General features: G+C 38.4%; 1 pseudogene; it reads left to right on the forward strand.

Annotated features, from left to right (window-relative positions):
- The window catches only part of LOC142620468 (amino-acid permease BAT1 homolog), a 52,138-nt pseudogene that overhangs the window by 3,078 nt on the left and 25,339 nt on the right, over positions 1-23,721 (forward strand).

Consider the following 23,721-nt stretch of genomic DNA (forward strand, 5'->3'; position numbering starts at 1 on the left):
TGGAGAACAGTGACGGTGACCTCATGAGAGGTTTTTATTTTTCATTTTTAATTTAGGAAAGTGAAATAAAAACTTATATTTAGGAATTAATAGACACGCAAGTTTTAATCTGTAGTACATAGAATAGTGCAAAGAAAATGATACAGAAAATTTTGATTTCTCTATAAGCACATGTTTTACTTCTTAACGTTGAGTTCATACAGGTCGACATATATTTGACTGGTAATACTGGGAAAGTTTTACAGCTCTTGTTAATGAGTATCTTAGTGATAGTGATATAGATTAAAAAATATTAAATATTCTATTATGATGTATGTGTTTTCTAGATGTTTATTTGTACACATTTTAACTATAATTCTACTTCTTTTGTCCCATTTACAACAAATCTTAAGTGGTTAGTTGTTATTGGTTCAAATTTGAACCTAACACTAAGATTACTTTTTTGCCCCAACAATAACAACCAGTAACATCCTGCCACTTAGGATTTGTTGTAAAAATGTTGTGGACATATCATTTCTCTTAATATTAATAACTTTCTTAACTTGATTTTATTTGAAAACTTAATACCCTCTTCTACTAAAATTTAATAAATCTATATTATATTAAAAGCTGAGACATAATATTTAATGTTGTTATATTCTTGTTAAGCCACCTTATCAGCTATGTCATACTTTTTTTTTTTTTAATTCCTTTATGATTTTTCTATTTTATTTTATATAAAATAATCAAATATAGTTCATAGACAAACCTATTAATGCACTCCATTACTATTCAACATGCTATAATTCATTTGTTTTAAATGCAAATATTTAACAATTCAGCTACCTGAATTGATTTCAACTTTTCATTTTTTTTTTTCTTTTTAATTTCAAGTAATTGTTAAAATTGAATAATTTATTATCTTTTTAGTGGATATGTGCACATGTTTGACTATTCATTACAAATGTTTCTATTCATTAGATGCAAATGTTGGGTACTCTCTCTTCTCTTAGGCCCCGTCCTTTTGGAGTAAAAATAGGGAGGATCAAAAACAAAAGGAAAAAAATAAGTTGGAAAATAACATTTTTTACTGTTCGTTTGGAGAAAAAAAATAGAAAGGATGGAAAACTCGAAAGGAAAATTTCTCTTCCAAGCCCACATATATTTTCCTCCTAAATTGGGAGGAAAATGTTGGAGAGAAAAGTGGTAATCTGATTGGCTTTTGCACTTTTACAAAAAAGCCTCCATCCCACCAACCATTCATGACCACTTATTTACCCTCCCACCTACCCACCTGATGCTTCTCATAAATTGGGCCAAAATTAGCTGGAATGTTTCGGTAGAAGGCAAATGCGCTATTTGCATTTGAGATAGCCCTTTCTGTTTTTGTTTGTTTGTTTTTTTTTGGTTTTTTTTTTTTTTTTTGAATGAATGGATGAATATCGCATAAGATTGCCTGGTGAACATGTGGCTGAATAATCTCCCACCCCAGTAGTTTTTGTTGTACTATGTGAATACCTTACATAATGATATTTGGTTTTGGATTATAAAAAACGTCCAAGGTTGGGAAGTAAACATATTAGTTTTCAAAAAAACAAAAAAAACAAACAAAAAAAAGGACTCAATTGTCTCTTTGAGATGTGTAGCATGCTGACCACGTTGACAAAATTGTTACAAAATCTTTTGCCATAAAAGTTTGCTAAATTCCTCTTTGTTGACCAAGTTTTTGTGGGCTGAAGGTAGTGTAAATTTGCTAACCACCTTTTTGCTAGTTATAAAATCATTTGCCCAATTAAATTTATTTGTATACTATTATAATTTTACATTATAATAATATAAATTTATATATATAATGTGGTAAATTTTATATTATTTAATAAGTACAAATAAATCTATTTCTTATATATATAAGTCAATTTATATAAATTACATTTTTTATCCTTCCCTTTTTCTCTCCAACTGAACAAAAGAGTTTTCCACCCTCTCACTTTTCCACCCCTCTAACCGAACACACAAGAGGGAAAACTAAAATATTTTCTATCATCCCACTTTTTCACTCCTCCAACCGAACGGACCCTTAGACAGTAGAAGTTCCTTGTCCCTTCCTTATGAAGGAGTGTTTTGTTTTTGTCTCTCTAGGGATAACAAGTTTATCTCTAGAGCTTGTGGGGTTTTTCTTGTGGGAATAAGGGAAGCAGTTTTTTGTCTCCTTTTGTGTGCAATTCCTTGTCATTCTTTCTTCCAATCTGTCTTAATGGAGGAACCCACAGATACTTGGCGAAATGTGTCTCTCTCAGAGAAGGAGGATTTAGGCTTTACCCTCCGAAGTGATCAGCGATCTCAAAAGTTCATCTTGAATCTTTACTATTGGCGTGGCAAGCTGAGTCATGATTACAAGAATTGTGAACTAGGGACTCAAAGCAAAGGCAACCTACGGGTTTCAGTACAACAAGTTGATCCATCGATTCAGGCTTCTCCACACTGTTCAGCGAGTAAAGGTGTAATTGTGGTGCCTAGGATGTTTGAGAGGACCTCATCTCAACCTACATGGAGCGAAAAGGATGCTGCCGACAATAGTGAATCCGGCATTGCAGCTTTAACTGAGGGAGGCAGCAATGAAAAGGTGGAAGAAAATGTTGCGACGGTGCAAGCGGACGTTACATCAATTATGGAAACCGAGTTTTGTGGGATTGATTCCTCATTAATGCTGACATTGCTTTCAAAGCTGGCAGCGGTTTCAAGCTCTACAACTACTATGGAAAGTCCAAAATCCCAGCCAATCATTAACGAGTCCAACCCGTTTAATGCACCTTTTATTTCTGTTGTGGAAGTAAAGAGTGATACATTGGTAGCAAAAATAAATGATATTGAAGCAGCATTACCCACGCATGACAGCTCACCAATTATTGCTCCTAGTAACTCTATTTCCCAGCAATCCCAACGGCAAGTGTTTAATATGGTCAATATTCCAGACAAGGAAAAACTCTCAACAACAGCAATTAAGGGTAATGAGCTAAATCAGTCCAATCAGCCTCCACACCGTGCCATCTAGAAACCACCTCCATGGCCGATCCTGAGGGTGAACTTTGATGATGCTATTTTCCTAGAACAAAATTCTGTGGGTATAGGAGTTGTAATCCGAGATGACAAGGGTCAGGTCGTAGCTTTCATGGACGAGAAAATCACTTTGCCCTACGCCGTTACTGCTATGGAACTGATTGCAGCTAAGAGAGCAGTCAGATTGGCTCTAGATTTCGGTCTCTCACCTATTGTCCTCGAGGGTAATTCCAAGAACACTATAGATGCCCTAATGTGTGAGGTATCATTGCTGACGGAGGTTGACGATACAAAGAGGTTAGCAAACTAGTTTGAATTCGTGGAGTTTGGTCATGTAAAAAGAGAGGGTAATAGTGCAGCTTAAAATATTGCTAGATATGCGAGACATGTTAGCGAGTTATCGGTATGGATGGAGGATGTTCCTCCACATCTCTCCATTGTAATTCAAGCCCAATCGGCCTTTCTTTAAATAAAGTTACAGTTCTCTTTCTCAAAAAAAAAAAAAAAAAGATGCAAATGTTTGATTATATTCAACTACCCAAATTGATTTCAAATTTTTGTTTCTTCTTTCTAATTTCAAGTAATTATTAAAATTAAATATTTAAATTTTTCATCTTCCTATTCTAAAATAAAATTAAAAAATAAAACTCTTCTTCGCTTCCTCCAACTTTTCCCCCTCCTTCTTTGCCTATTTATCTCCCTGCTACTCTTTACTTTATTTTTAAACTTCCTTCATCATTTCCTCTTTCTTATATTTTGATTCTTCTTCTCCCCATTTTATTTTGTATAAATTTGATATCACTTATTCCATTCAATTCATATTTTTTCTATACAAAAACTATGAGTACTCTCTCTCTCTCTCTCTCTCTCTCTCTCTCTCTCTCTCTCTCTCTCTCTCTCTCTCTCTCTCTCTCTCTCTCTCTCTCTCTCTCTCGTTGTTCTTTCTTGTAACTTTAATTTAAGTTGATGGTTTTTTATTTAATTTTTTTTGTTGTATTTTTCAAATTTCTCATCAAAAATCACTCTTGTAGCTTTGGTTGAATTTTGGTTTGGGTTAATATGTAGTTTTTTTTTTTAAATATAAATTTGAGTTTATACATGGCTACGAATTTGAATGTGCCTAACAATGGACTTTCACTAAACAGAGATGTATTCACATGTTTTTAGCTTCATATACTTCTTTGGTAATGTGAATTTGAGAAAGAGAAAATAGTAGGCAAAGGATGCATGGTCTTTTATAATCCCCTATGTCTTGAAGAAACTGGAGGGCATATTAGTCTCTCTTCTACTAGAATTTTGTATAGAAAACATTTTGCTATAAGTTCCTTGATTTTTTTTTTGGTCATTTTATTACAAATAATTAGCATCTCCACCATCAAATTTTTAGCGAATTTGAACTTTCTTGGTAAGCTTTTACTTTGCTTAGTTGATCATTTTTACCAAAAATTCCAAAAAGAGAATAAGATAAAATATAATTTACTATAGAGCATCATTAACCTGTTAATGCATCATCACACTATCAATTTATAAAAAAAATTATTGCATTGTGTTTTCATACATATCTCACTATATATAATACCTGACTACAAAAAACTTCTAATTTAAAACATAATTTCAAATAACACATATTGAACTTTTAAAAATATAAAATCTAATATATTAATTCAATAATTATCTAATAAAACATAATCGTATCAAATTTTTCCGCGCATCGCGCAGGCCTACGACTAGTGAGAATAATTTTGAAAACTTCGGGTAAGTTTGTTAACTATTTTTTTTTTTCACAATTTTCTATTTAATTCCAGTTACCATTTTTTGTTTTCAATAATAGAAAACTTGTTTCATAAGCTGAAATCAATGGAAAATTGAAAATAGTTTTCATTTCTAATTTATAAAGAAAAATGAAATAGAGAAAGGGCTCTTTCCAATTTTGTGTTTTTTTAGGCTTATGAAAACAGAAAGAAAACAGTGTCACTTTATCACTTTAATGAACCAGCGCACTGGTTCAAATCATGCAACTAAATATAATATAATTTTCTTTCTCAAAAAAAAAAATTCTAATTTTTGTCTCCAATATTTTTTCTCTTTCCCTCAGCTTATTTCACAAATCCAGCTATATATTTTTCTATTCTTTGTTGCACCTCCAATTCATCACAGAGAGACTGAAGAGAACGAAACTAGAGAGGGGGAACCATGTACGATAAGACTCATTCCCTTTTTTTCTCTCCCCTCCTAATTTAGTTGGGTATTCGGTCTTCTTCTACATCTCTCTTTAAAAAAAAAATTCTCAACTAACTAAACGTGTTTTAAACTTTGAAAACACAATTTATTTTTTTGTTTTTTGCTTTTTTTTTTTTTCCCTAAAAACAAAAACGATTACCAAACAAAGCCTTAGATTTTTCTTATTTAAAAAAAAAATACTTGAAAAAATATTCTCTTAAAAAGTTAGATTTCATAAAGAATACGGCCAATAGGAGGCAAAGAGAGTATAAACACATAATTTAATGGCATATTAAGTACTACTTAGGTTATGTCTCAACTAGTAAAGTTTCTAATTGTCAAAAAAGAGTTCTGATGTTCAGTTACCACCTACACCAAAAACTAATGGTGTCTATGTTTTTTGACAAAAATTAATTATCAAGCAGAGCAGACATCATATGTTAAAATGTATCAACAAATGCTAGATATATTTGACGATTTTCTTACAAATTCCTTATGGTTTTCATTAAACTTAATTTACATGGCATCAATCTTATAATTTAGGTAATTGGTGGATTAGTTGTCATTATAATGCTGCACATCCAACAAAACCAGCTTCTTATGTGTTCACTCATTTTGAGACATCCCCTGAGACAACTGGAATATATAGCAAATCTTATGCAGTTATATTATCGGTACTTCTAAGCAGCTATAGCCTATTCGGTTATGATACTGCAGCACATCCAACAGAGGAAACAAAAGGTGCAGATAGAACAGGCTCTATTGCTATTCTTTCTAGTATTGGGATCATCACCATATTTATATGGGCTTATCATTTAGCTCTTACCTTCAGCATTCATGTATGTTTCTAATAGTTGGATCCTTCTCTTTTTCTTTTTCTTTTTTTAAAACGTACTTAGCAAAGATAGCTTGAAGATGACTTGAGGTTGTAATCTCAATGCAGGACCTTAACTATTTATACGATGTTGTAAAGTTGTTATTTACAATTATATAGTGTTGGCTTTAAATCTGTGCCAAATTTTATTGTAATTTTGATTCAATCATATTTACCCTGTATTTTATGTGGGATTTCATTGTTTGGGCTGTGTGTGAGAGAGAAGAGTGGATTCACAGGTATTTCACGAGTAGACTTCTCTCAAAGCGAGCCACATGCAGAACACATGACTAGAATGCGAAGAGTCATGACAACTGGTGACAGCTAGTTTTCACAAGTAATTCGCGAGTAAGGCCTTCCCGTGAAATACTCGTGAAATATTCTGTTTTGCTATTTTGGCTTATCTGTTCCACCATGTCTTCATTCACACTATATATACCCACATTACCCACATATTGTGAGGAGTGCTTTCCAGGAAGAAAATCCTAGCATACACACTTGAGAGTTAGAAATTGTTATACCCACAATCCTCTACACAATCCTTTGCGGTTTTCCTCATACGCCTACCTCTCCATATCCATATCCATATCCTTAAGAGATTGATAGCCTAACACTTACCCCACCCATTCTGAGTGTAAAGTGAGGTTTTGATGCTGCTGGGAAGTATTGGAAGAAGCCAAGCTTTGGCAGATGCAATCAGGTTGAATTACGGGATCCGGAAAGTTAGACAAGACACGGTTCCGAGAAGCCTTGTTGGAGTAGAAGCTTGGAAGGCTTAAGTGCATTGGGTAGATTAGTCTTGGAGGGTCTCTTGCTATCATGTATCCCGAATTATCGTCTAGTAGATCGATTTATTGCTTAGAGGCAATGAAGAGGCTTTTTGCTGAGTTCTTCGATTTTCTCTTCAATAACACATCGTCGTGTTATCTTGTGTTTGCATCTTTCTTCCATACTCTTTTAGCTTTCATTTTAGTGTTGATAAATGAAGAATATGGCTTAGAGCAGTTTATCGTTTGTTCTCTCACATTTACTTTATTCCGCATTTACTTAAGTTAGAGTAAAATCAACTAAGCCGTAATTTTTTAATTTGGGGTCTGAACAACTCTTGTGTGTTTAACACAAATTTGAGCTTTCAGATGTGAACAATGAGACAACCGGTGCACTTGTACCAGCACAAATACTTTATGATGCTTTCCATGGGAGGTTTAATAATTCGGCTAGAGCTATTGGAATGATGAGAATCAATAAGTATTCAAGAATGCAGTGCATGTTCTAGTTGGGCCTATTATAAGAGCAAGATCCAAGAAAATCAAAGAAGCACTTAATGGGCTGATTTAAGAGATTTGGGCTGATTCCAACGCAGAACATTCCAAGCTTGGCCCAAAGAAAGATGAAAATATAATAAATTTAATTCAAGCTATTGAGGGCTGATCTGGCATAATTGGAAGTAATTTATAGCGTGGATTAGTGGCTGGTTGACTTTCCAGCTCTATATCAGTTAATGGAGATTTTTTCCTATTATAGAGCTGTTATTTCAGACCAAATCTACCTGAATTTAGGGTTTTTATTATTTAGAACGTTCTTTTAGTTATTTTCCTTGTTTTAGGTGCATTTAATGCTTTTTAGGTCAAATTTGATTCCTGATATGGTAAAATATCAATTAGGAGCTATTTTAGAATATATTTTCTTATCTGTCAAGTTTTATGGAGCCCTTAAATAGGCTCTTAAGTCTGTAAACGTTTTTCATATATATTATTGAATAAAAATCAGAAAAGGTGAGGCTTTGCTCTTCTTTTGGTTCTTCAAGAACTGTGAACTTATTAGGGATTCTTCCTTATAGCGTTCAAACTTTATACCTTCGGTTTGTGATTCTTTATAATCATTGGGTCAAGGTCAACTTATACATTTGGTTCGCGTTTCGATTATAAACGTTGGGTCAGGGTTTCTATTAAAAATCTGAATTTTAACTTTCTTAGGCAAATATTCCAATATTGTTTGTTAGGTCTCAAAGCATGTCAATGGAGGTTCACATCAACTATTGTGTTTCTATGTATCATCTGGGTATCATACTTCTTTTGTGGACTTTCAATTAATTGCCACTTTTGCTGCCAGAGTAGTTAGCAAATCTGTGTGTGTGTGTGTGTGAGAGAGAGAGAGAGAGAGAGAGAGAGAGAAGAGCTTGATAGGTTATATTGAGTTTGGCTTACTACAAAGCACTGAACCTAACACAAACATGACACATGTTCAAAATGATCGCGTTCCAAAGTACTAAAGTCTAAAAATGACACAAACATGAGACATATTAAAAAATGAACACATGTCACTCTAATGCATAATGCATTAGAGCACTATACAAAAGCTTGAATCAGATCTAGTTACCCAAATTCTATGGTATTATTGCTTAACAAGTTATAACCTGCCTAATTTTTCCACAACTGATCTTGAGGTCATCAAGGCAGTCCAAAGAGCTCATAGTTCCTTTTAAGGCTATCTAGCCAAACCGAGAACCCGCCGGAACCAACCAACCCAACTGGAACCGACCCTTCACGACCGGACTGACACCTCCGACGGGTCGATGACGGGTCCCAACCTTCAGAACTCGACTTTGGTGGGTCAAGTGGCGGGTTTCGTCCTCGAAAACCCAAGCTACCCGACCCGCCCAACAAAATCTCAAAGAAGGCCGAAATCCGACGATGATCTAGCGCTTCTAAGCTTCGATCCGGCCACATTTGGCCTTCTTTTACTCAGATTCACTCAAATCCTCACTCAAATATGCTTAAATCCGACGAAACTAGCCTAGATCTACTCAAACTCAGCCAAACTCTAATAAGCTTGACTCTAACTCGGCCAAATCTTAGCCATATTTCCATAGATCCAGCTAGTTATCGGGCAAAACTCGTTAGATTCGGCCAGATCTGACGAGATCTAGCCAAATTTCGGCAATATCAGAAAACTCGAAACTAGTCGATTCTCACTCGAAAACCGATACTACTCGACCCGGCTGATCTGAAACGTTATTCGGGTCGATTGCGGGTCGAAATATTCCCCACCCGTTAAGGACGAGTCGAGTCTGGGTTGGGCAAAAACCCAATCCAGCCCGAACCGTGGACAGCCGTAGTTCCTTTTATGTATGTGTGTGTCTATATATATAGATGTTGAACCCTAGTATAACTTAAGAAACACCTCTGATTTCATTTTTTATTCTAAAGTAGTCGCCAACTCATGCGATTTGTGGGAAAATGTTATAATAAATTTGTAGGTTAAAATAGTACATATGTTATTTAAAAGATATTTTTTAATAAGTTTTATTTAATGGAACATATAATGTATTTTGCATTCAGCAACAATTTATAATGATATATATATATATACACACACACACACATATATACATATATATGAAACATAATTTAAGAAGAACAAAGTTTAACTACAAAATTGCTTGTAACCTAAGGCTACAACCTTACTTAATATCATTATTATTATTATTATATATTTTGAAAATCTAATTGTTAGATTACATGTTCTTTACGCTCTTAATATACATGTCAAATTTTATGCCAATCAAATATTATTTACTATATGATTTATAAAATTATATTTTATGCATAATTTTAAATTACAAAAACTTGCAATTTTAACAATTGATCAATGACATATTTATTGATCTTTAATTTTTTTAGAAATTTTGCAAGCGTGAAGGATATAAGAAGAAAATGTAATTCAGTGGTGGATTTTTTAAAATTCACCTTCAATAAAAAGATATTGAGTAAGAATGTAATCTTAGATTATAATAAATTTTGTAGCTAAATTTTATTCATTTAATAAAAATATTTAAATTACAGAATTATAATTTTTTTTTTTTTTTGAGAAACTGTTCTACATAGTTTTATTTAGTAGCTAGTTAATCAACTTCCACAAATTTATCAATTTATCAATTGTTTTATATAAATGGGGAATATGTTATTAAAAAGACTTTTAAAATATATATATATATATATATATATATACACACACACACACCATAATACATTGTCTAACTTGAACATATCCACCTTTTTCTTCTTTTCAAATATAAGTATAATGTTTATATTATTGAAACTTGAATTTTATCTTTTAAATATCTATTGTTTATATTGCTTTTTTAGGACCCATATCTAATTTTTACTACATATTTTGTTTGTGTTTTTTAACCCGAAACTAAAAAATTTGGCCCAAATATAATAAAAAATTTATACTTCTAAAATAAAAAAATTAATGAAAAAATGAATTTTTTTTTTTTAGCCCAAAACTAAAAAAGCAAATTACAAAAAGAATCGATTTAAGGCCCTAAATAGATCAAAATTTACTGAATGGACTGAAGTGGATTGGAATGAACTGAAGTGGGTTGAATGGACCTAAATAGATCGATGTGGACCAAAATTGATCAAAGTAGACCAAAATGTTACATTGATATGACGCAAAAAAAAAAAAATGGCAACAATAAATATTGCATTATTTAAGGGGTAGGGGTTTGTTAGGAACTTATGGTCAACAAACTCAACAATTTTTGCATAGGCAATTAGTTGAAGCTGATCTCAAATTCCAAGGCATAATAATACACGTTGAAAGTTTTACAAAATTGTAAATGGATAAAAACCTGTGTATATGCAAGAAAAACTATGGCAGACATCAATGGCAGTAAACCTGCGGGAGACATGCTGTAGACTGCGTGAATAAAAGTTTGACAAAACCAATACCGCAGTATTACACTAGAAAATGTACCTAACAGACATAGTGAGGTCTGGCATGTGTTTTTTTACAGATGAAAATATAAAAAACAAAATAAAATAAAAGGCGAAGTATGACAATTTTTTGGCTATTTGATGATTGCGTAGGCAAGGAATGTCACAAAAATTATGGCACCGATTACGGCTCATTTTGGAGCCAATCATGCACAGCTGACACCATCACTAGAAAAACATCCCGAAGTCCCCTAATCATCCTAACAAGATCCATTTCAGAGAGAGAAGGAGAGATGAATGAATAAATATATAAAGTCAGAACCCTTTAGTTCTTATAATAAGGAATCCGACTGACAGTAATTTGGGACATACGCTAACAGAAATATTTTTTGTTCACAGGATCTTACTATAATTGCTATCTGAAAAAGAATATAAACTTAAACGTAAGCAGAATGAGTATACATATATACAGCGTGAAAAGTATTCTTTTTTTATTCTACAGTTAGCCTTCTTTTTTTTTTGAGATACAGTTAGCCTTCGAGTTGCACTGAGCATCGAGATGAAAAATCGACACCCATCAATTTTGTATTCTTCAAGAGAATTCCTGTGCCCAAAACTCCTTATATTTACCTGACAGAAAATTTATTTAAGCCTTGTGTGTACAGGAAATTGAAAGAGATCCAGATTAACAGGAGCATATAAGATGACCTAATTAAGCCCAAAACTCCTTATACATTACCGCTGAGCTAATTAAGCCTGTTCATGTTTATAAGATGACCCCTCCAAAAACAATCTAGAGTCTTGACAAGAACTGCTCTCTGTAATTCAAAATTATGAAAATTAGGAAATGAAAAAGAAAAAAAAGTAAATCTTGAATCTAGCAAAACAACAATCAGCAGCATTTCCAAGGGCAAACAGAACTAAATAATCATATAACCTTTTTATTTTCCCCCTTTCAAGGCATTCCAAAAGTCATTGAATGAACTAAAACCACTTAACTATTAATTGGCAAACAATAGTTTACAATATTCATATCCCAATGGGTTTAAGAGAGAGAGAGAGAGGGAGGGTAAAAAACCATGGCCATCTCCTTCCTAGTGTTTTGTTTATAAGTATACTACAAAAGTACAGTCAAGTACAGTCAAGTCTCATTTTTTTTTTTTCGATTGATAAGACATCCATTACATTCAACTAAAAATGTTTCGTACATTCTCCTTTCAAATTCGCTACCATAAATCAATCTACGTACAACTTAAATTAATTGCTCTTAAGTTATTGTCGCATATCGGTCATCAAAGTTACTGGAAATCTAAACTTTCAAGTGATATTTGGTAGTCGTGGATTGGAGGTCTATGTTGGAGCAAACCTTCAAGTTGAGTCTTGAACAGTGGAGTCAATTCCGTACCGTACCGGCCGGTACGGTCGGAATTTATCGTACCGGCAGGTGAACTGGTACAGAAACATCCATGATTCGTACCGCTTAAAATACCGGTCCTCACCGGCTATACCGGACGTACCGCCGAATATTGGACATCTCGGCCGGAAAATGAAAATCCGGCGGTACTAAAAACTTGAAAAAAATGGAAAAAGTTAGCAAAAAAAAGCTCACGATGCCGTCCTCACCGGTTGTCCAGCCGCTTCTCTTCCTTCTTCCCCTAGCCTTCCTCCTTCTGTTATATCCATCTACTTCTCTTCCTTCTTCTTCTTCTTCTTCTTCTTCTTCTTTTTCTTCTTCTTCGGTTTTGACCGAGACTGCACCAATCTTCTTGTGCCTTTTGTTTTAGTTGTGCGTGTGTGTGATTGTGTGGCTCTTGTTTCTTGTGCCTTTTGTTTAGTTGAGTGGCTATTGTTTAATTTATTTTGTATGAGTTCTAAGTCTTTTGACACCCCATGTGAAAATTCAAATTTCAAACATGTTAGGCTGGCTGCCACTCAAATTGGATAAGCATTTTATGTATTTTTTTTAATAATTAATATCATCTTTTTAGTTCTTTATTATTATTACAATCTAGTAAGTCAGGTTCTATATATATATATATATTTTTAAAGTATGTTGGGTTGATATTTGAGCAAGAAATAATCATATTAAAAATAAACAATTAATTTAGAGAAATATGCTATTATAAATTTAAGTATTCTTATATAAATTTATAAATAATTCTAAATAAATAATCAAGTATGTATATAATAATAATAATAATAATAATAATAATAATAATAATAATAATAATAATAGCGATAAACTCAAAACGGTACACCGGTATTGACTGGTATCTGAAATATATCGTACCACTGGCTAAACCAGTACAGCCTCCAGTACGGTATTAACTTCCTTGGTCTTGAAGTCATGAACTGAAGGTTTACATTAGGAGCACATCTATATCAAAGAAGTCGGAGTTGAGTTTAGTAAGTTTAGTTAAATTTATGGAAGTTAGGATTGATCATTCAATATATATGTAAAAATTCCATTTAATTGTTGATTTGTATACCTAAGGATTGATAAGATCAACCCCCTCCGCCCTGAGGTTTTTACTTTGAAAAGATTCATTTTATTGATTTTTCTAAATTATCATATCCTAATTCATTTACTTTTTCCGCTGTATTGATTTTTTATTAGTATTTATTCATATTTGGAGAAGTTGTAACAATTGGGAATAACATATTTTAATACCAACTAATACTTTTGGAGTTGCCACTACTTTATTTATTTATATGTATATATTCAAACTGGATGGGGTGTAAAATGCCACTTTTACACCCTCCAATATAATGCTAGTTTTACGCATCAAATTTTTACAAATAATAGAATAGGAACTACCATACACAATCACCCACTATTTCCTAATACAATAATCATAAAATCAAATCCTCAAAACCCACTTCAGCACTTCTGCTCTTACACGCCACTGAGTTAAGAAGCTGTTGTTGCTGCCGCTGCCCAATTGAGAGTACCGAAAGACTGCCGGAATCAAGGAAATCTATTAAAGCTGCCGTAAATTGAAGCAACCCCAGCAAAACATCTAAATCAAACTAGCTGGAAGTTTTGCTCGTCAAAATGAAGGAAAGACAGATCAGTGGGTACTTTTGCCCGTTAAGTTAATCTTACAAACATATTAGTTATGCGACCAAAATTAAAACATAATAGTTATGTGACCATTTCGAACTCAAATCTTTAAGACTCAAGCTCTAATATGAAAAACTCGAGCCTTTGAAACTTGCATTCCATTGAAAAGTGAAAACTCAAAATATATATATTATTTCATGATTTTCCCCATAGAACTCAAGTTCCAAAGGTAGACCCGAGTTTCGAAAGTGACTCAAGTTCCAAAAAAAATGGTCATATAATTTACATCTGGATGTTTTTGTTGTTTATTTCTTTTGTTTTCTTTTGTTATCTTTCTTGATTGGTTGTGATGAAGGATATTTGAAGCATTGGAAAATAAAACATACAGTATTTGGGCAAAGACCATAAGGATTTCCTCAAGGAGAAGACGTTGTCAAAGGGTAAAAACAAAAAATTTCTTGATTCTAGCGGTTTCACCAGAGGATTCTCTCAGTTTGATGGTAGTGGCAGCTTCTTGTGTCGATGGTGGTGTGTAACAGAAGAAGCCTAGGCCGAGATTTGATTTTCTCATGATTATTGTATTAAGAAAATCTTGTTTGAAAAGTGTCCCTGTTTTCTCTCTAGGTTTCGGCTAAGCCTAGGGGTGTGAACTGTTTTGCCTTTAGGCAACTTCTTTCTCCGCTTAGATGGTGGAACCTGGATCTCAATACAAATGGATACAATCACAAACAAGTGTGCGAACCTCAAGCTCTCGGAACAAGAAGGAAGCGAAGTAGACCTAGCTCTTCCCGGGGTGGACCAAGGTTTGGTGCTGGCTGGAAAGTTTTGCGCCAAACGCAGAGTGAACTAGGAGGCTATAAGGCGGGCATTACGATCAGTTTGGAGAACAAAGAGAGACTTTGAGGTAAGTGATATGGGAGAAAATAGAGTCCTATTTCTATTTCAGGATAAGGAGGATTTGGATAGGGTTTTATTGCAAGGACCGTAGTCTTTTGATAAGTATATTCTATTGTTGCATAAGTTAGAGGTGGGAGAGTCAGTCACATCTTTATCTTTTCACAAAGAAGCGTTCTGGGTCCAGATTCATGGCTTACCAACCTTGAGCCAAACAAAGGAAGCGGGTACGTATAGGGGGACCAAATTCAAGGTGGGTTGAGTTCAAGTATGAAAGATTGCCCGTATTTTGTTACTTATGTGGCAAAATTGATCATGATGAGAAGGATTGCATAGAATGGATCCATAGTGTAGATTCGATTAATTCAGAGGAGAAGCAATATGGTCTGTGGCTGCGTGCCATCCTAGATAGGTTATGAAAACCTCATGTTGTGTTTGTGCAGCGAACTAGGGAGAGAGAAAGCCCTCGGCAGGCGGCGGTGAAGCAGGCGGAATAAGAGCAGCAGTCTGGGCCGCAAACGGCAGTCTCTGTCGTGCGCTTTCAGGTTCATGGAGCACCGAAGAAAACCATGATAGGGCTAACATGGAATGTTTGAATTTGGAAAGAGAGAGAATCATGGAGGAACTGATGATACCAAAAAAAATCACCAGTAGGTTGCAAGCACTCTCCGAGTCGAGTCAACACCTGCAAAGAGAAAATAAAGAGACCTAAAAGAGAGCACCAGTGTGGTGCCGGCCAAAAACCCTCCGAAGGTCAAGTTAGAGTTTCTTTACAACCCTAGAGTGCCAGAGTTTAGTCAAATGTGCGTACTTTGATATCTAGGGTTTCTGGGGTATTTATATTGGGTAGAATTGCCTTTCTTTTAGGATACAACTTCCTTCTCAAGTTCCTTTCTATATAGGAGTCTTCTCAAACGTGTGTCGCAAGAAGTCCAAGTGTGCACGCTTGCATAGAGATAAAGCAAAAATTGACTTGAAACATATCAAATGACATGCAACCTAGAATTTGCAATTAACTCATATATGACGAATACTCAGCAAAATTGAACCATCATAGTCGGGTCACCTACGGTGTCGATCCGTCTTCATACTCTCCGTCCCTTCAAGTTCAATGGAAATGACCGTCTTCTATTTTTATCCCCTTCAGTTGCCCCCTTCAGTCCTTGGATCCGTCTTCGAAACCTGACGGATTCATGGACTGACTCATAAAGCAATGTATTGAGATGGGACGGTCTTAGTATACCATGACGGAGGACACGTGGCCTGCATTTCTGGAGAAGAACACGTGGTCCTTGTGGATTGGCTGTTCCCCCAAAACAAGGCGTCGCTTCGTATTCCGTGCCCCTCGTTCTATAAAAGCTAGACATTTCTACCTTCATTTTCTATTCCTACCAAAAATTTTTGAGCAGAGCGCAACCGTCATAACTAGCGTGCATTCTTGCCGTTCAACTAATCGATCCGTCGTCTCTCATTAGAAGCCATTTCGATCCGGTATGTATTCCAAAACCTTCTCCGTCTTTCTTTTTATTTCATTGTTTTGCATATATGCGCTTTCTTTAGATCCGTCGGTGTCTTAGGTTATACCGCCATAAATGTAGGTAATGTCTAGTGCGTCAAGTAACCAGTCGTTTGTCGGCGAAGGGGCAGGCTACGATGAAAGGTTCCTGTCAAGTCCAAGAGATCCTGACACTTTAAGTGAAGAGAGGAATCCGTCCAATACCTCTTCTTCCCTAGATGGAGGTCTGGAGACGGAGAGTTCAGAGTCGTCCAGTAGTAGCTTAGACGGTGTGGATCCCCCCGTTCAGTCAGTGATTGGCCCAGATGGTCTTAGGGAGTTCGTCATGCTGCCCCTTTGGACAGTAAATGATTTCAGATCGTCAATGACTGAATCCCATCTCAACACGCTTAGGACCAAGTATCAAATACCAAATAACATCCGTCTACGTCTTCCCGAAAAATCTGAAAAGTGTTACTACAGGGGGGTAGACGGTGTTGGGATCTATGAGCAAGCCTTAAAGGCGGGGCTAAGATTTCCCTTAAGTTCTCTCCACCGTCATCTTCTTCAGTACCTTGGCCTGTCCGTCACCCAAATCTCCCCAAACACCTGGAGGGTGTTCATTGGGGTAGAAGTTTTGTATAGGGCAATGTCTGACGGTGCCCGAAGGTTGACGGTGGAAGAATTCTTCCACTGTTACCGTCCAACAGAGATTGTCAAATCAAAGGGGATGTATAGTTTTGTTGCTAGAAGCCCATTATTGAGGCTCGTCAATGATACGCCGGACTTGAATAGAGACTGGAAGAGTCATTATTTCTTTTTGGAAAGGGACGAATGGATGTGTCGTCCAGGGGATAGAACTTACATGCCCGTCGACACCACATGGGGCATAATGCCTCCGTCGGGTATGCATTCCTTTTGTTTCCGTCTAGTTAATCTTTGGAAGTTGGTTTGTTCTTTAAGGTCTAACCGTCTTTTAATGCAGCTCGGGACTGTCCACAAGTTGACTTAGAGCAGTGGAGTTTTTTGGAGAAAATTTTTAATAAGACAAAACTGCAAGAGAGGACTTGGGCTCAACTCGTCACCCTCGACACTCTACATTGGTATTGTGACGGACCCGAACCTTCATCCGCCGCCCGTCGATACGATAACAGAGTTCGAAAACGTAAGTTCGTCGAAACTCTATCTGTCTTCCTTAAGTGTTTTTTTTTTTTTTTTACCCTTGCCTTTCTCATCCGTCTTTGATTTACAGAGATGGACGCCACCAAGAGGAGAGCCTTCATTAAACAACAGGCAGCAAAGAAAAAGCAGGAGGTGAGCCAAACAAAGGGGACGGTCCCACCTGTACCGTCAAAACGAACTCAGCATGAAAAAACGGACCGTCCTCCAAAGAAGTAAAAGACCATGCCTGAACCCGTCGTGGCATTGGAGGCAGAGAAAACGCCCGTCAGGCATGGAAAGGGCAAAGGCTTGATGAAGGGTCCAGTACCCACTGGGGAGAAACCACCCGTTCTCTTTCAGGAGGATTCAAGTTATGCCCTTGAGAAGCTGTCGTCTATCCTGACGGCCGATGATTACGAGGACCTTGGTAACCATGCGACGGAGGCGATGGGAGAGACGGGCCTCTTCACCATTGCACAGGTAATTTTAAATCCATCCTCTAATTCTGTCAAGTTCTTTTTCACCCGTCATTAAAATGGTGTTTGTATTCCTAGGCAATGTTGATGATGAAAGGCTTATTTGGCCGTTGTCTCAATCACGAGACGACAATGGACCGTCTAAGGAAGAAGAACAAGACGATGGAGGATGAGCTTCATGAGCTGAAGACCTACAAGATCAATATGGATAGAAAGCTTAAATGCTCGGAGCAGGTCAGAGGAGAGGTGGAGAAGGAGAATGAACAGTTGCGCGGAATTTTGAAGGACAAGGAGAAGGAACTGACGGACACAAAGGCTAAACTCCATAATGCGAAGGAGATAGCCGTCCAGGAATACCGCGACTCCGACCTCCTACTGGCAGAGCTTGGGAGCTCCTTTGCTGACAGATTCGACGACGCCATCCGTCAGGTGAAGTCGTCTTATCCTGACCTGGACGTATCACACATTTCAATTGAGGCTCAAGGGCAAACACTTGCACAGTCCGCCCGTTCAGAAAACACAGACGAAGTGTTTGCCGTCACTGCTCCAGCTGACGATGGTGAAGCCCTTCCTCCAGGTCAACCAAACGACGGCCAGATGATTGAGAACCCTTCTCCGAAGAATCAGTAGTTTTTTTTTTTTTTTTAAGAATTCTTGCCGTTGTCAGCAAACTTGTTGAACTGTCGTTTGTATTCATACAATTTAACTTGTTTAATCTTTTATTTGCCTATTTTCTTACTTTTCATCTGTCGCACATTATATGTATATTTATCTTAGTTAGATAACCCGTCTGCTGTGAACTGTATATGTCCGTCCTTTATTGGACTTTACTTTCAGATGTATTTTTCGAGACCCGTCCACTTTGTGGACTTGTAGGGTTTTCATCCTTTGGATGATCCGTCCACTTTGTGGACTTTGTGGAACTTTCATCCTTTGGATGATCCGTCTACTTTGTGGACTTTGTAGAACTTCCATCCTTTGGATGATCCGTCCACTTTGTGGACTCGTAGAACCTTCATCTTTGGATGATCCGTCCACTTTGTGGACTTAGTAGAACTTTCATCCTTTGGATGATCTGTCCACCTTGTGGACCGTAGAATTTCCATCCTTTGGATGATCCGTCCACACTGTGGACTCAGTAGAACTTTCATCCTTTGGATGATCCGTCCACACGGTGGACTTCGTAGAATTTCCATCCTTTGGATGATCCGTCCACACTGTGGACTCAGTAGAACTTTCATCCTTTGGATGATCCGTCCACCTTGTGGACTTCGTGGAATTTCAACACCAAGCGTTACATATTTTCTAAATAAAAATTCCTCTCATTATATAAGTTCAACAGACCATATTGTTAATGGAAAAGAAAACTTGGGTTCTAATAAGTAAAAACAATAACTGTTTAAAATTAAACTGAAAATAAGGCGGTAGATATCGTTTTATGACTGCTGCACTACTAGTAGTACTTCTTAAGGTGCTCCGTGTTCCAGGGATGGTCCAGTTTCCTTCCGTCTAACGTCTCCAAGTAGTACGTTCCTTTCCTATGCCATGAGATAATTCTGTACGGGTCTTCCCAGTTAGGACCCAGCTTTCCCAGGGATGCATCCTTCATAGCGCCAAGCACTTTTCGTAATACCAGATCTCCCACCTTGAAGTCCCGGTGCCGGACCTTGGAATTGTAATAATTTGCCATCATGTCTTGGTACCGCGCCAGTCTCTGCTGCTGCCCTGACCTCGTCTACAAGGTCAAGCTCTAGACGTAATGCTTCATTATTCTTGCTCTCGTCATAGCTTTCTACACGGTAGCTTGTTAACCCCACTTCTGCCGGTATAAGGGCCTCAGCACCATACGCCAATCGAAACGGTGTCTCTCCTGTTGGCATCCTTACCGTTGTCCTGTAGGCCCATAGTACCCTTGGTAGTTCGTCCGGCCATATGCCCTTTGCCCCCTCGAGCCAGGTCTTGATAATCTTTAACAAGGACCGGTTCGTAACTTCAACTTGTCCGTTGGCCTGTGGGTGGGCGGGTGACGAGTAGTGATTCTTGATTCCCAGCTGAGAACAAAAGTCTCAGAATGCATCGTTGTCAAATTGCTTCCCATTATCTGAAACGAGCACTCTTGGAATCCCATATCTGCAAATAATACTTCTCCATACGAAGCTGCGAATGTTTTTCTCCGTGATGGTAGCAAGAGCTTTTGCCTCCACCCATTTGGTGAAGTAGTCAATTCCAACCACCGGGAACTTCAGTTGTCTTACCGCTGTCGGGAATGGACCCATAATGTCCAATCCCCATTAAGCGAATGGCCATGGAGCCGTCATAGGTGTGAGTTCCTCCATTGGCCGTCTAATGAGATTACCAAATCGTTAACACTTGTCGCAGGCTCTAACATACATATGGGCATCCTTTTGCATTGTCGGCCAGTAGTAACTCGTTCGGAGTAGCTTGTGCACCAGAGACCTTGATCCAGAATGGTTCCCACAAATTCCTTCATGAACCTCCCTCATCACGTAGTCTGCTTCCTCACGGCCAAGGCATCTTAGATATGGTCGGGAGAATCCTCTTTTGTAGAGGACATCTTTAATCATGATAAATTGGGCAGCCCAAACCTTCAATTTCCTCGCGTCTTCTTTGCTATCTGGCAGCTTGCCGTCCTTGAGGTACGTCACAATTGGAACCGTCCAATCGTCTTCAGGGCTTACTTCCTGCATTCGAACGTTATCTAATAGCGATGAATGTTGGACGAAGGACAATACCTGCTTTGGGGTGATCATAGGTTCGGCCGAAGCAGCCTTTGCGAGTCGATCTGCCTCTTGGTTCTCTTCTCTTGGGATCTGAACTATCGTGAATTGCAGGTCTCTCATTCGAGCCTTCACTTCCCCGAGATACCTTCTCATTCGTTCGTTCCTACAATCATAGCTCCCATCAACTTGACTGGCTACGATTTGAGAATCAGAGTAGACCACCGCCTTCTAGCTCCAGCCACTATCGCAAGCTCCAATCCTGCCACCGGGGCCTCATATTCTGCTTCGTTATTTGTAGTGGTGAATTCCAGACGGACCATGCATTCGATTTTATCTCCTTCCGGGGTGTGGAGTACAACCCCGATTCCCCCCGCATGCTTGTTGGAAGATCCGTCTATGTGAATTCTCCATATGGGCGTCTCTTCTGCCCCCAGCTCCTCAAGTGTAGTAAATTCCGCGATGAAGTCTACTAGTATCTGTCCTTTCACGGCCGTTCGTGGCTGGTATTGGATATCGTACTCACTCAGCTCGATAGCCCACAAAGCCATTCGTCCTGCATTTTCAGGATTGTTCATCGCTCTCCGCAAGGGCTGATCTGTCAGGACTTTTATGGCATGTGCTTGAAAATAGGGCTTGAGTTTTTGAGCTGCGGTCACAAGAGCGAAGGCGAGTTTCTCCATCCGTGGGTATCTCTCCTCTGCGCCTCTTAACGCCCTGCTGATGAAGTACACGGGCTTTTGTATCTTCCCTTCCTCTCTGATGAGAGCTGCGCTTACCGCTGCTGATGAGACGGCAAGGTAGAGGAACAATTCCTCCCCCGGCGTGGACGGACTAAGCAATGGCGGGGCCGAGAGATATGCCTTCAACTCCTCAAATGCCCTTTGGCATTCGTCCGTCCACTCGAAAGATTTCCTTAGTGTTCTGAAGAAAGGGAGACACTTGTCTGTCGCTCTCGATACGAACCTGTTTAAGGCTGTTATCTTCCCTGTCAAGCTTTGCACTTCCTTCACCGTCTTCGGAGGAGATAGCTCCATAATCGCTTTCACTTTCTCTGGGTTGACTTCAATGCCCCACTGGGACACCATGAATCCTAGGAATTTTCCAGCGGTTACTCCAAAAGCGCATTTGCTTGGATTCAGCTTCATTTTATACATCCGAAGAGTGTTGAAAGTCTCTTGGAGGTCCCTCAGATGATCAGACACCTTTGCGCTTTTCACCAACATATCATCTACGTAAACCTGGACGTTCTGGCCAATTTGGTGCACAAACATTTTGTTCATTAATCGTTGATATGTGGCTCCTGCGTTCTTGAGCCCGAACGGCATCACCTTGTAGCAAAAAAGGCCCTGACTTGTCACAAATGATGTTTTCTCTTGATCTGTTTTCTCCAATTTAATTTGATTATACCCTGAGAAGGCGTCCATGAAGCTCAACAATTCATGTCTTGCGGTGGAGTCTACTAAGGTGTCAATGCGCGGGAGCGGGTAATTGTCTTTAAGGCACGCTCTATTCAGATCCATGAAGTCAACACACATTCTCCACTTCCCATTTGACTTTTTGACCATTACCACATTTGCCAGCCAATCAGGGTAGTACACCTCTCGTATGAAGTTTGCTTCTCGTAGCTTCTGTACTTCCTCTGCTGCGGCTCAATCCCGTTCGGGGGCAAACACTCGCTTCTTTTGTCGAACTGGAGAGAAAGAAGGTGACACGTTCAATTTATGAACTATGACTGTTGGATCTATTCCCGGTATGTCGTCATGGCTCCATGCAAACACGTCTTGGTTCTCTTTAAGGAATAATAGAAGCGCATGTCGAACCGTTTGGTCGACTGAGGTTCCGATCCTGGTGGTCCGGTCGGGCCTCGAATCATCCAGTCATACCTCCTCCAATTCCTCCACGGGTTCTGCTACTGTTCTCTGTTCCTCGATGTTCATTGCCTATACATGGTCATCCATCTCCATCATGGCAACGTAACATTCTCGTACAGCCACCTGATTTCCGCGCAGTTCTCCAACTCCGTGCTTAGTGGGAAACTTGATCATCAGATGGTAGGTAGAAGTGACGGCCTTCCATGCGTTGAGAGTGGGTCGTCTGAGTATGGCATTATACGCTGAGGAGCAATCAACCACTAGAAAGGAAACATCCTTGGTTATTTGCTGCGGGTAGTCTCCTACTGTCACCGCCAACGTGATGGATCCTAAAGGATAGACCCGGGTTCCTCCAAAGCCAACGAGGGGCGCGCATGCCGGGATCAGGCGCTCTTTTGCAATCCCCATCTGCTGGAACGCGAGGTAGTAAAGGATATCTGTTGAGCTCCCGTTGTCCACTAAAAATCGGTGGATGTTGAAGTCCCCTACCTGTATGCTAACCACGAGCGCGTCGTCATGGGGGTGGTGAAGGCGCCGGGCCTCTTCTTCCGAAAACTCGATACTGGAGCCGTTCCGTCGTGTTCCTTCTTGTGAAGAGCCCGTCGACTGGACGCTTTGTACCGTCCGTAAATAGGTCTTTCTGGCCTTTTTAGACGACCTCGTTGAAGTACTACCCCCTATTACCATCCGTATGTCTGCTACCGGTGGTCTGGGACGTTCGTTTTCCCGTCTATGATTCTGCTCCTGGGGTTGATCTATTCTCTCTTTCCTCACGAACCTCTGCAACCTTCCTTGCCTGATAAGGGCCTCGATCTATTGCTTCCAGTCATAACAGTCCGTCGTATCATGGTCGTGGTCACGATGAAAACGGCAGTATCTATCTCTTGGCCTCTTGTTCGGATCTCCCTTTAACTTTCTCGGGAACGTCAAGGTTCCTTCATCTTTGATTTGCATTAACACCTGGTCAATTAGGGCTGTGAAGGGGGTGAAACTTGTAAACCTCCCCGAAGGTGGTTTGGATCTCCGGTCTTCTCGTCGATCTCTGGTTCTTGCCATTTTTTGTCCATTATCTGGTTTTGTATCTTCCTGTCTTTCCCTTTTTCTTGGCTTATAGTCGTCTCTGGCCAGCAAGGCATCCTCCGCATTCATATACTTCGTCGCCTTG

Source organism: Castanea sativa, chromosome 12, assembly GCF_040712315.1.
Source record: "Castanea sativa cultivar Marrone di Chiusa Pesio chromosome 12, ASM4071231v1".
NCBI classification, from domain to species: Eukaryota; Viridiplantae; Streptophyta; class Magnoliopsida; order Fagales; family Fagaceae; genus Castanea; species Castanea sativa.